The sequence below is a fragment of the Suncus etruscus genome, chromosome 13 (assembly GCF_024139225.1).
Source record: "Suncus etruscus isolate mSunEtr1 chromosome 13, mSunEtr1.pri.cur, whole genome shotgun sequence".
Taxonomy (NCBI): Eukaryota; Metazoa; Chordata; class Mammalia; order Eulipotyphla; family Soricidae; genus Suncus; species Suncus etruscus.
In genome coordinates, this window is record NC_064860.1 from 17,571,844 (window position 1) to 17,582,951 (window position 11,108).

Sequence of the window (11,108 nt, forward strand, 5' to 3'; positions counted from 1 at the left end):
GAAAAGTTTGTTTTGCTGGTTGCTACTGACTGTTATTTCTCTCCTAACCTCTGCTCTCATTCCCCACCATTGGCGTCCAGATGTGAGGCTGAACCAAGCCTGGGGCACAATCCACATGTTCACGTCCCCTTGAGTTTGCACAGAAGAAACAGAAAGTGCCTACAACAGCCAAATTGGCTTGTCTGCACTGCCCTTTGGATCTGCCCAAACCTCTTGGCTCAACGATAAAGGACTCCTTGTGGAATTTTAAGCCTCTGTAAATAAAATAGAGGGATGAACTTAAAATACTGGGAGAAGTTTGAGGTACCTCTGACACTTCTTTCTTCACCTCTTTCTGTTTCCATGACTGGTGCATGTTGAGGGTTAGGAGGGAGATAAAAATAAAAAGGAATTATTGGGGAGTCACCTGGCCTTTTGCTTTAAAAGGTATATATTTTCAACTCGAAGTAATTTTTTTCCTAGACTGCAGTGAATAAATTGGCAGGAAAAATGTCTACTGGGAAAGACAAAGCTGTCTTCTCTATTAATTTTACCTGGAGAGAGAGAGCTCAGAAGGCCGTTTGCTACATGGGATGTTTGTTGGATGCTTCTATTATTTATGATGCCACTTATAATGTTGAAAACATTTGCCTTTATCTTCTGTCCTCCTTTCCTTTTGAAACTAGGATAGATTTTTCTCCTGGGTGAAGTTTAAAATAATAGACCTAGAGAAACCCTTCACTCTTGGCCTTCTGTTGCATAGCACTAAAAACAAACAAGCCCCTTTCTTTCCCTTGTTAAAAAATTTTCAATTAATGCATTATTAAGATTGAGTTTTAAGAAAGATAATTTCAAGTCTCCTGTTTTTCCAAAATTCTGAGAGAGATAGGGAAGGCCAAGATCACAGGCAAAAAAATTTTAATGACTTTTTTAGTAAAGCTACTGCAGAGATTTTAAACTTTCCTGTTTGTGGTGAGACCAGAGGGGCTGAGCCAGACCCATAAAGAGTGGGGCCAACCAGAGCAGGGAAAACAATAACAATAGTAATAGCAACAAGTGTTGGGCATCATCCATGTGCTGGATATCACACCTTATTGCTCTTCTGGTCCCTTAACTAGCCTCTTGAAGAAACATCCAACTCCAGGTCTTTCAGCTCCTTCCTGCTGTCTGCCCAAGAATGATGAGCCATTGCAGAGGGAGCATGGAAACATTGGATCTTCTTCTTCTTCTTCTTCTTCTTCTTCTTCTTCTTCTTCTTCTTCTTCTTCTTCTTCTTCTTCTTCTTCTTCTTCTTCTTCTTCTTCTTCTTCTTCTTCTTCTTCTTCTTCTTCTTCTTCTTCTTCTTCTTCTTCTTCTTCTTCTTCTTCTTCTTCTTCTTCTTCTTCTTCTTCTTCTTCTTCTTCTTCTTCTTTTTGTCCCCCAATTCACAATACAGACCAGGCAAAGGGTCTGAGTTGAGTTGTATATGGGGTGCATTTACAGTACTTCCTCATTCTATACAGTTAGTGTAAAGAACATAGCCTGTGGTAAGAATTGAGAGGCCTTATCTTTTCTTTCTTTCTTTTTTTTTAATATATATATATATATATATATATATATATATATATATATATATATCCTTCAGCAGTGCAACAATCCCATCTGATCTGCTTTCTGCCTACTTCCCTCCAACCATATAGTCTCTGCAACTGTCAATCAATCAACCTTCTCATCCTTCCCACTCCGGGAATTACCAACCCGAGTATGTCCAAGGTTCCCGGTAGTGAGAGCGCCCCCCAGTGTCTAGCCCAGCTACGTTGGCAGAGTTTCTGTTAATTCTCCTGTGTCCTGCCTTTCTGTGACCCTCACTACCACCCCAATTGGAATTTTCTACTCCCTTCCCCCCCCCTTTTTTTTTCTGGGAACTCATAAATGATACTCACTTAGATTTTAGGTTGGAGGATCAGTGCAAGGCCTCGCTGGTGCAGAGTATACCCTTGTCTATCTATGGTGCTAGCGATCCTCCAGGGCTGAAGATGATAATTTAAAATCTTCTTTAGATTCGTTTTGTTTTCTGAAAGTACATTGTATGTGAAGTTTCAGAAGTACCTGATTAAAAAACATCAAGTGGAAATATTAGAACACATGTATGTATTACCATCAAACATAGTTCATGCTAAATCCAATTTTAGATAGTTCTTTCCAAAAGAAATGCAGGCACCCCTCACTGACTCTTATTTTACAGCATATTTTAAATACTCTTGCACAATCTTCCAAAAGCCTACTCATGGTAGATCGCTTGAATTCAAAGTTAGAAAGGCTTAACAATTCTCGTTTAAGCTTTCAGATCACTTGGGTAGTCTCAAGTTTGCAAATTTGGGTTCTTTTGGGGAAAAAAATTATGTCTCATAACCCATTCTCTGAGTGAACTTACCTTGTAAACTAGAAGTTTAAGAAATTAAGATAATAGGAAAAATTAGCTCAGCCGATCCAGCACAGATGGTGATTCGAATCCTGGCATCCCATATGGTCTCCCGTGCCTGCCAGGAGCAACTTCTGAGCTCAGAGCAGGAGTAACCCCTGAGCACCGCCGGGTGTAAACCCCCCCCCCAAATTAGGAAAAATTATATAAATTAGAAAACATACATAACTATATAAGAGAAGGTTTTTCTGTCACTTCTAATGCTATATGGTTGCATCAACTTTTTTTCCTACCATCATTTATTTTGTAACTCATAAATTTAACAAAAGTACTTGTTTTTCTTTTTCTTTCTTTCTTTCTTTCTTTCTTTCTTTTCTTTTTCTTTCTTTTTTCTTTTTTCTTTCTTTCTTCTTTCTTTCTTTTTCTTTCTTTCTTTCTTTCTTTCTTCTTTCTTTCTTTCTTTCTTTCTTTCTTTCTTTCTTTCTTTCTTCTTTTCTTTCTTTCTTCTTTCTTTCTTTCTTCTTTCCTTTCTTTCTTTCTTTCTTTCTTCTTCTTTCTTTCTTTCTTTCTTTCTTCTTCTTTCTTTCTTTCTTTCTTTCTTTCTTTCTTTCTTTCTTTCTTTCTTTCTTCTTTCTCTCTTTTCTTTCCTTTATTTTTTGTTGTTGTTGTTGCTTTTGGGCCACACCAGGTAGCGCACAAGGTTACTACTGGCTCTGCAGTCAGAAATTGCTTCTGGCAGGCTTGAGGGGACCATATGGGATGCTGGGAATTGAACCCCAGTCCCTCCAGGATCTGCCACATGCAAGGCAAATGCCCTAATGTTGTGCTATATTGCTCTGGCCCTGAAAGTATTTCTTAACAAAATGCTGCTTTTATTTGTTTCGAACATGAATGATGAGTCAAAGAGTAAATGAATAAGATACTGACAAGACAAAGAAATCCTGCCTGTAGAAAACATTCAAACCTGCCATATTTAGCTTATCTTGCTACTTTAAGCCTTCTCAAGTGCTTAGCTTGGGCCAACCGATCTAATTTTGAACTTTTTTTTTCTCAGTTTCCTTTTCTCATGCCTTTTCTCCTTGTCTACAGAGCTCCCTCAGTCATTCAGGGTTTGTTATTCTCTTTCAACATTATATTCATCCCCTCAAAATTCTGTCATCTCCACTTTTCCAGGTAACCTTCCTTCCCAATGGTCTATTGGGAATGTCATCCAACCCAACTTATTGGGAAATCAATCAGCCTTGACCTTGCCAGGCATACTTGTGTCTTCACAATATTATTTAAACTCTCAATTATTTGGCTTTTCAAAATTATGGGCTTTGGCCCAAGGAATTTTGGTCTTGAAGGTAAGCTTTGAGTCATTAACCTAACTGTGTCTGTTTCTACTCAGAGATGAAAGGGTTACATATTAATAGTGAGGGTTGCTAACATATAATATTCTCTGTATGGGGTATGGCAAATAAATACTGTAATAGAAATTTTTCTCTTTCCTCTAATAAGAAAGTCAACTAGCTAACATTTATTGAGTTCTTATTATCCATCACTGGCTAGTTCAGTGGTCCTCAAACTATGGCCCAGGGGCCACATATTGTATTTGTATCTGTTTTGTTTCTTCATTGCAAAATAAGATATATGCAGTGTGCATAAGAATTCGTTCATAAGTTTTGTTTTTACTATAGTCAGACCCTCCAATGGTCTGAGGGACAGTGAACTGGCCCCCTGTTTAAAAAGTTTGAGGACCCCTGGTAGTTTAAGTGTTTGCATACATTAAGTTATTTACAGTATAATGTGATCATGCTAGTGAAATATGACAAAGGGAGAAGAATAAATACCTGATGATTTCACTCATCTGTTCCATATAGAGATACAAAACAAGGGACTAGGCAATATAGAACAATGACAACCCTTGGCCTTCAATTACAAAATTGGTTTACAAACTGAACAAAAAGTGGAGAAGAAGGATACAGTCATCAGATCACATGTAATGCAAGGATATTGATGGGGAATCTTGAGCACTTTGGTGTTGGGGAGTACAATAACTTTGCACATCAGTATTAAAAATGAACACTACTGTGGCCATATTACTTAAACTATTCTCATATTTTACAGAAGGAAAAATGGAGGTACAAAGACCCTTGCTCAAGGTTTGCCTGTCCACAAACTTTGATTCCCAAAGAGATGGCTAACTTTTTGAACACAGATCTGCTGCCCATTCTTTCTTGTCTTGTGCGGTTGGGTGAGGCTTTGCTGCACATCTCACACACAGTGTGCTGATTTTCTTCCAAAGGCAGAGGCGACTAGCTAGTATTGCCACAGGCAGGGGTGGAAAATGCACTATGTCAAAGCAGCAGCTGTTTCCACCAAGGGAGGAATAAGGCTTGCAGCTAACAAAGAGAGTAAGCCGGGTCCTGACTGCTGAGGAATGTGAAAAGACAGAACAGCCAGAGCTGTTGAGTGGGTATGGCCAGAAAAGAGGAATCCAGTAAGAAGTCCAAAGACAGTAAATCTCCAGATCTCCAGCATCACACCTGAGATATTTAGAAGCAATTGAAACTCCCCTCCTGCTGCCTTTCTTGCCCGAGCCAGCCACTTTAGAGTGTTCTGGAATCATCATTAAAACACACTCAATCGATCCCCCGGCGTCCCATATGGTCCCCCAAGCCAGGAGCGACTTCTGAATGCATAGCCAGGAGTAACCCCTGAGCATCACCGGGTGTGGCCCAAAAACAAAAAAAAAAAAAAACAAAAAAAAAACCACTCAAAAATCCAGGATTTGGTCACCAACATAACTGTCACTTGTTGCAGCCTGGGACATATGCCTGAGTATCTGCAAGCAGGCAGACGAGGCATGCATGATGTAGCCTTTCATTCTAACGCATGTGTCAACAGACCTAATTTTCTAAGTAGACCTGGCTTTTTACACTGCATAGCAAAACATACAGGAAGACCAATACCCTGCAGCACCAGAAAACTGGTTAAAGGGGAGAAAGCTTGTGCCGGAGACAGTTAAGTGACATTTCCTTAAATATCCTTTGACTATCTTGGCTGGCGCAGACATGCCAATGGCATGACATAACCTACACATCAATGCCCCAGCTGTTTTGGTTTTTTAATAAAACTGCATGTGAACTCCTTTAAATTGTTCTCTTCTGCCCCCTAGTTTCCTATAGCTCTTTCAGGTTGGGCTGAGATGAGCAGTTCCTTTGAGTGGGTAGGAAGCAGGATGAGTTGCAATTAGACTTCAAACATTGGCTGGATGGCTGTGGTCATCCCTCCTTCCTATTCCTCCATTACTCTTCTGTCTCCCAAATTGTCCATCTGCAAGATTCCAGCACAACCCATTTGCTGTATTCAAAATCACAATGGATGTAGCAAAATATAGAGGAAAAAAATCTAAAGGCTTTTGCTGCTTCAGACTGTGTAGTTTTCTCCATCTGGGATCAGTCCAAGTGATTTATGCTTCATTTTATTAGATTCGCCCCGCACCCCCAGGGGGAGGAAATTCTTTGGGTCTGGTTAGCAACATCATGGAGATGGAACAGAGCTGCATGCATATGACTTTTGCCCCTTGAAAAAATAAAGAGGAGCATGTGCAAGAACCATTTTCCACAAGGCCCATCTTGATCCCCAAGGGAGCAAGAGGCAACTGAAACTGTTGTTGCTAATAGAGGGAAGAAGGAGTCCTGTTAAATAAGAGGTCCCAGGAGGATGAGAAATTCAACGGAAGTGCCTTTAAATTGAGGTTTTATAATGATATTAGTTGACTGCTACTTATGCAGGCCAGCATGTCAACCTGCCATCAGTGATTCAGCTGCTGGGAGGCCCTATCCAAGACACAGTGAGAATCAGCAGCTCTGCCATCCAGAAAGTCTCTTCTGTACCCACTCTTCAGGCTTTGCTTTCCTAGGATCAGTGCAAAGTGCTTCTCCTGTTCTGTGCCCAGTGTTTTGGCTGAGTTTTATGAATGTGAGCCTAACAGTGGGTTCTTGCTGGGCTTGCAGAAGCACATGCCCAAATAAGACAAGGGGAAGTTGCTGAGGCTTCATCTGTGCTCTCCAACCCGAAAGGTTTCCCCTGTCCTGGACCTATTTCTCACTTTGAAAAGCCCCAGAAACCAGCTTTGAAAACTATAGGGTTTTCCTCCATTCTTTATTTTTCTGGCCATAGGCAAAAATCCTGTCTTCTGGGTTCTCTTAAAGTTATTTGTTCCTTAATTTACAATCTCTCCACGTAAAATAAAATGTACACAAGTTGGTGAGACAGCCCCACACACCATGTTTCTAAACCCTTAGCCAGATGGGTCTGATGAAGCAGGGTAGCAGCAGAGAAATAATACAAAGTAGTCAAGAGAGAGATTTATTTGAGTCAGCCTGCTTTTTGCTTCATAGCCTCTTTGCCATGTACTCTCTCTGCGCCTCCCCAAAAGTCTTTATTTAAACCAACTCCCAATACCCAGAGAGGGAAGGTTGAGACAGATACAAAATCAACTATCCAGTGGGCTTTTACATATCAAAGGAAGAGGTTACTGGGAAGAGGAAGTTGGGGGAACACCTTTGTTTAGGGCTTTACCTAGGTTCATCTCACATCTCCACGTGGAAATCGAAAATCACTAATTACATCTATCTTGTCTGGATCTGCTTTGGAAATGCCCCCTTTTCTCTCTCTCGCTGAATGAAGACCCCAAAAAGCTGGTACTGGCTAGAGAAGTGGAATCTGTTGGTTATTGTCTTCATCTTCACAGAGTTCAGATGTGAAAGGGAAAAGACACAAAAGAGTAGTTTTAGCCTGAGCCCATATTTGAGCATCATCCAATGGGTGTGTTTGATCATTGGAATTCAAGGTCATTAATGTATTTTATTTAAGGCTGTCTCAGAAAATTGACATTGTGAAATCTCTCTGGACCAAAGCCAAATGCTAATCTACCTGAATGATGAGATCCTCTCACAGTTGGGAGGGGTCTGTTGTTGGTAACAAAGGGGTTACCTGGGGGAGGGAAGGGGCAGACACAGCTAGAGCAGAGATAAGACACAGGATGGTGGCAGAGGAAGCAGAGAAGCTGCTTAGCTTAGAGGCTATGCGAAAAATATACACATGGTGGTTAGGGCTTTGTAATAAAGTTGGATTTCTCCTGAAACTTTATCTGACTGCCTGTGGATCATTCTTTGCTGTTATCCTGAACCCACAGACCTGCTGGCCAAAGGGGCTGCAGGCTCCAGGCCAGGCTGAGAAAGCCTCACCATTCACTATCCACACCACTAGGACTCAATAATTAATATTTAATTCAACATATTGGCTCCCAGACATGGACTTGAACCCTGGACCCAAGAAGACCTCAGTGATGATGGTGAGTGGAGCCCTGGTCTTTTGTTTAATCTTGGCTCTATTTAGCTGGAGTGAGAATGGAATGTCCATGGGTGTTGGACCTTGTTGAATGCTTTCTCTGCATCTATTGATATGATCATATGATTTTTGGTTTTCTTTTGTTGATATAGTGTAGTATGTTCATTGATTTACGGATGTTAAACCATCCTTGCATTCCTGGGATAAAACCTACTTGATCGTGGTAGATGACATTCTTGATGATGCATTGAATGCTATTTGCCAGAATTTTGTTGAGGATCTTTGCATCTGTGTTTAGCAGGGATATTGGTCTGTAATTTTCTTTTTTGGCAGCATCTCTGTCTGGTTTTGGTATCAAGGTGATGTTAACTTCATCAAAACTATTCAGAAGTGTTCTGTTTCTTCGATTTTATGAAAGAGCCTTAAAAGGATTGGTAGAAGTTCTCTTGAAAAGTTTAAAAGAATTCATTAGTGAACCCATCTGGGCCTAGGCTTTTGTTTTGGGGAAGATTTTTAATCACCATTTTAATTTCCTCAATAGTGAAGGGAACACTATTCACTAAGATATGCTACCTCAAACTTATTTAACCATGAAAGGTTATAAGAGCCCAAGAATTTATCCATTTCTGCCAGGTTCTCATGTTTCATGGCAGAGTTTCTCAAAGCAGTCTCTGATTAACCTTTGAATATCTGTAGTGATCTCCCCCTTTTCGTTTCTCATCCAGTTTATCAAGTTTCTCTCTCCCTTTATTTGTGAGTTTTGCCAGTGGTTTATCAATCTTGTTTATTTTTTCAAAGAATCAACTTTTGTTTTCACTGATCTTTCAGATTGTTTTCTAGATTTCCACTTCATTGATTTCTGCTCTAAGCTTTAATTTCCTTCTGCCTATTTATTTTGGGTTCCATTTGTTGATCACTTTTAATTTTATAAGCTGTGTCAGTAAGCTATTCATGTATGTTCTTTCTTCCTTCCTGATGTGTGCTTGCAAAGCTATAAATTTTCCTCTCAGTAATGCTTTAGCATTACTGTCCCATAAATTCTGATAATTTGTGTCTTTATTGTTATTTGTTTCTAAGAATGTTTTGATTTCCTCATTGATTTCATCTCTTACCCACTGGTTGTTTAGTAGTAAGCTGTTTAATTTCCAGGTGTTAAGGTTTTTCTTCTGTGTCCCTTTGTAGTTCACATCTAATTTCAGTGCCTTATGATCAGAGAAGGTAGTCTGCATGATTTCTATCCTCTTGATTTTATGGAGATATGTTTTATGGGTCTATCCTGGAGAATGACCCATGTGCATTGGAGAAGAATGTGTATTCAGGTTTCTGAGGATGGAGTGCCCTATATATCTCTATATATCTATCTACATCTCTCTCTCTCTCTATATATATATATGTATATATATATATCTACACATATATATCTATTAGCCCACTCTCTTCTATTTTTCTTTTCAGAGTTAGTATATTTTTGTTTGGTTTCAATCTGGTTGACCTAACAAGGAGTGACAGGGCAGTGTTGAGGTCTCCCACAATTATTGTGTTGTTATTGATATCTTTTTTCAGATTTATCAACAATTGTATTAAATACTTTGCTGGTCCCTCATTGGGTGCATATATGTTTAGGAGTGTGATTTCTTCCTGTTGTATATATCTCTTGATTAGTACAAAATGTCCATCTTTGTCCCTTACAACTTTTCTGAGTCTAAAGTTTGTGTCATCTGATATTAGTATGGCCACTACAGCTTTTTTAAGGGTGTTATTTGCTTGGATGATTTTCCTTTAGCCTTTGATTTTTTTTAATATGGAACACTTCATGAATTTGTGTGTCATCCTTGCGCAGAGGCCTTTCTAATCTTCTCTGTATCCTTCCAATTTTAGTATATGTGCTGCCAAAGTGAGCACCAGCCTTTGATTTTGAGTCTATGTTTGTTCTGACTATTCATGTGTGTTTCTTGTAGGCAGCAGAAGGTTGGATTGAGTTTTTTGATCCATTTAACCACCCTGTGTCTCTTAACTGGTGCATTTAGTCCATTGACATTGAGAGAGAGAATTGTCATGGGATTTAGTGCCATCTTTGGATCACGTGGTGCCTGATCTATTCATGGCAGAGACCCCTTCAGGCAGCAGAGTGGGCAGTGAAGCGGGGAACTAAAAGCTTGGAGCATCCCCCTCAGAGGCCTATGACTGTGACCTTTATCCTACAAAAAGTGCATCTTCTGAGGACCTCGGACTCCCAATTTGCAAAAACTTATAGAGGCCACCGATTGGAAAATTACTAAAACAAAAAAAAAGGCGCTTCGTTGATGGTGGACTGACAGGAAGATGACCTACAGCCTCTGGCATGGATTTTGGCTTTGGACTTTCAGAATTTCAAGCTCAAACTACCTTAATTTCTTTAAACTCTCGGATGTGCAGCCCTGGCAGCAGCGAAGAGCTATGCTTTCTGCAGACCAGCATCTCACTCCAATACAAGCTGCTGCAGTAAAAGCGGTGTGGGAGCGCTCAAGCAGTGGAACCACACAAGGCTCTAGCCCAGGACTGCCTATAGAGCCCAGGACTTTTCAGAGCTAAAGCAACACGGCCAGCCCACACACCCTGAGGAGTCACCCACAGTTTATCAGGTCTGGACATCATGATGATTAAGAAAAATAGGATTAAATAAAATGAAGGCCACAAACCCAGCGAAACCCAACTGTAAAACTAATTTTTAAAACTTCTGCATCTGAACTCTTTCAGGTTCATCTCTTAATCCTAGTTGTATCAGTTATTGTCTTGCTAGTTAAAATGGGGTTTATAGTTTTTCCTAATTAATATTTTCTAATTGCTATAATGTCTTATTGTGTATCTTAACATAGTAGCCCTTTTCAAACTATTTTTGAAGCTATTTTTAGTCCTGATGCTTGTAGACAGTCAATAGCAAAAGAATACAAATTCTGTAAATCTGTCTCATTGTTTATTGTCAACAATATGTCATCAGTATAATTAATAATTATTACTTGAGGGAACTTTTCACAAGCAGGGCTCAAGATCTTATCTAAAAAATGTGACACATTGTTTGGGGGTTTGTAATACCCTGGGGCAAGACCTTCCACTGAAAATGTCTACCTGGTTCAGTATTATTAAGAGAAGGAACCAAAAATGAGAAACATTTTCTATCATCTGGGTGAATAGGAATATGATAAAAGCAGTCTTTTAGATCAATTATCAATGGCCAGTCCTTTGGAATTACTATAGGTGAAGGTAGACCAGTCTGCAGTTTGCCCATGGGGATCATGGATAAATTCACAGCTCTAAGATCCATCCAGAGTTTCCATTTCCCAGGTTTTTTTTTTTTTTTTTGAATAGTAAATATGGGAGAATTACACTGAGAAAAAAAGTTTCAATATGT

General features: G+C 39.6%; 2 non-coding genes across 2 annotated transcripts; both read right to left on the reverse strand.

Annotated features, from left to right (window-relative positions):
• Positions 1–1,389: 1,389 nt before the first annotated feature.
• On the reverse strand, positions 1,390–1,522 carry LOC126026400 (small nucleolar RNA SNORA51). Its single transcript, XR_007501687.1, has one exon. It is a non-coding gene; the product is annotated as a small nucleolar RNA SNORA51 (small nucleolar RNA).
• Positions 1,523–9,515: 7,993 nt separating this feature from the next.
• Positions 9,516–9,622, reverse strand: LOC126026759 (U6 spliceosomal RNA). The gene has a single exon (XR_007501979.1). It is a non-coding gene; the product is annotated as a U6 spliceosomal RNA (small nuclear RNA).
• Between the last annotated feature and the right edge of the window lie 1,486 nt (positions 9,623–11,108).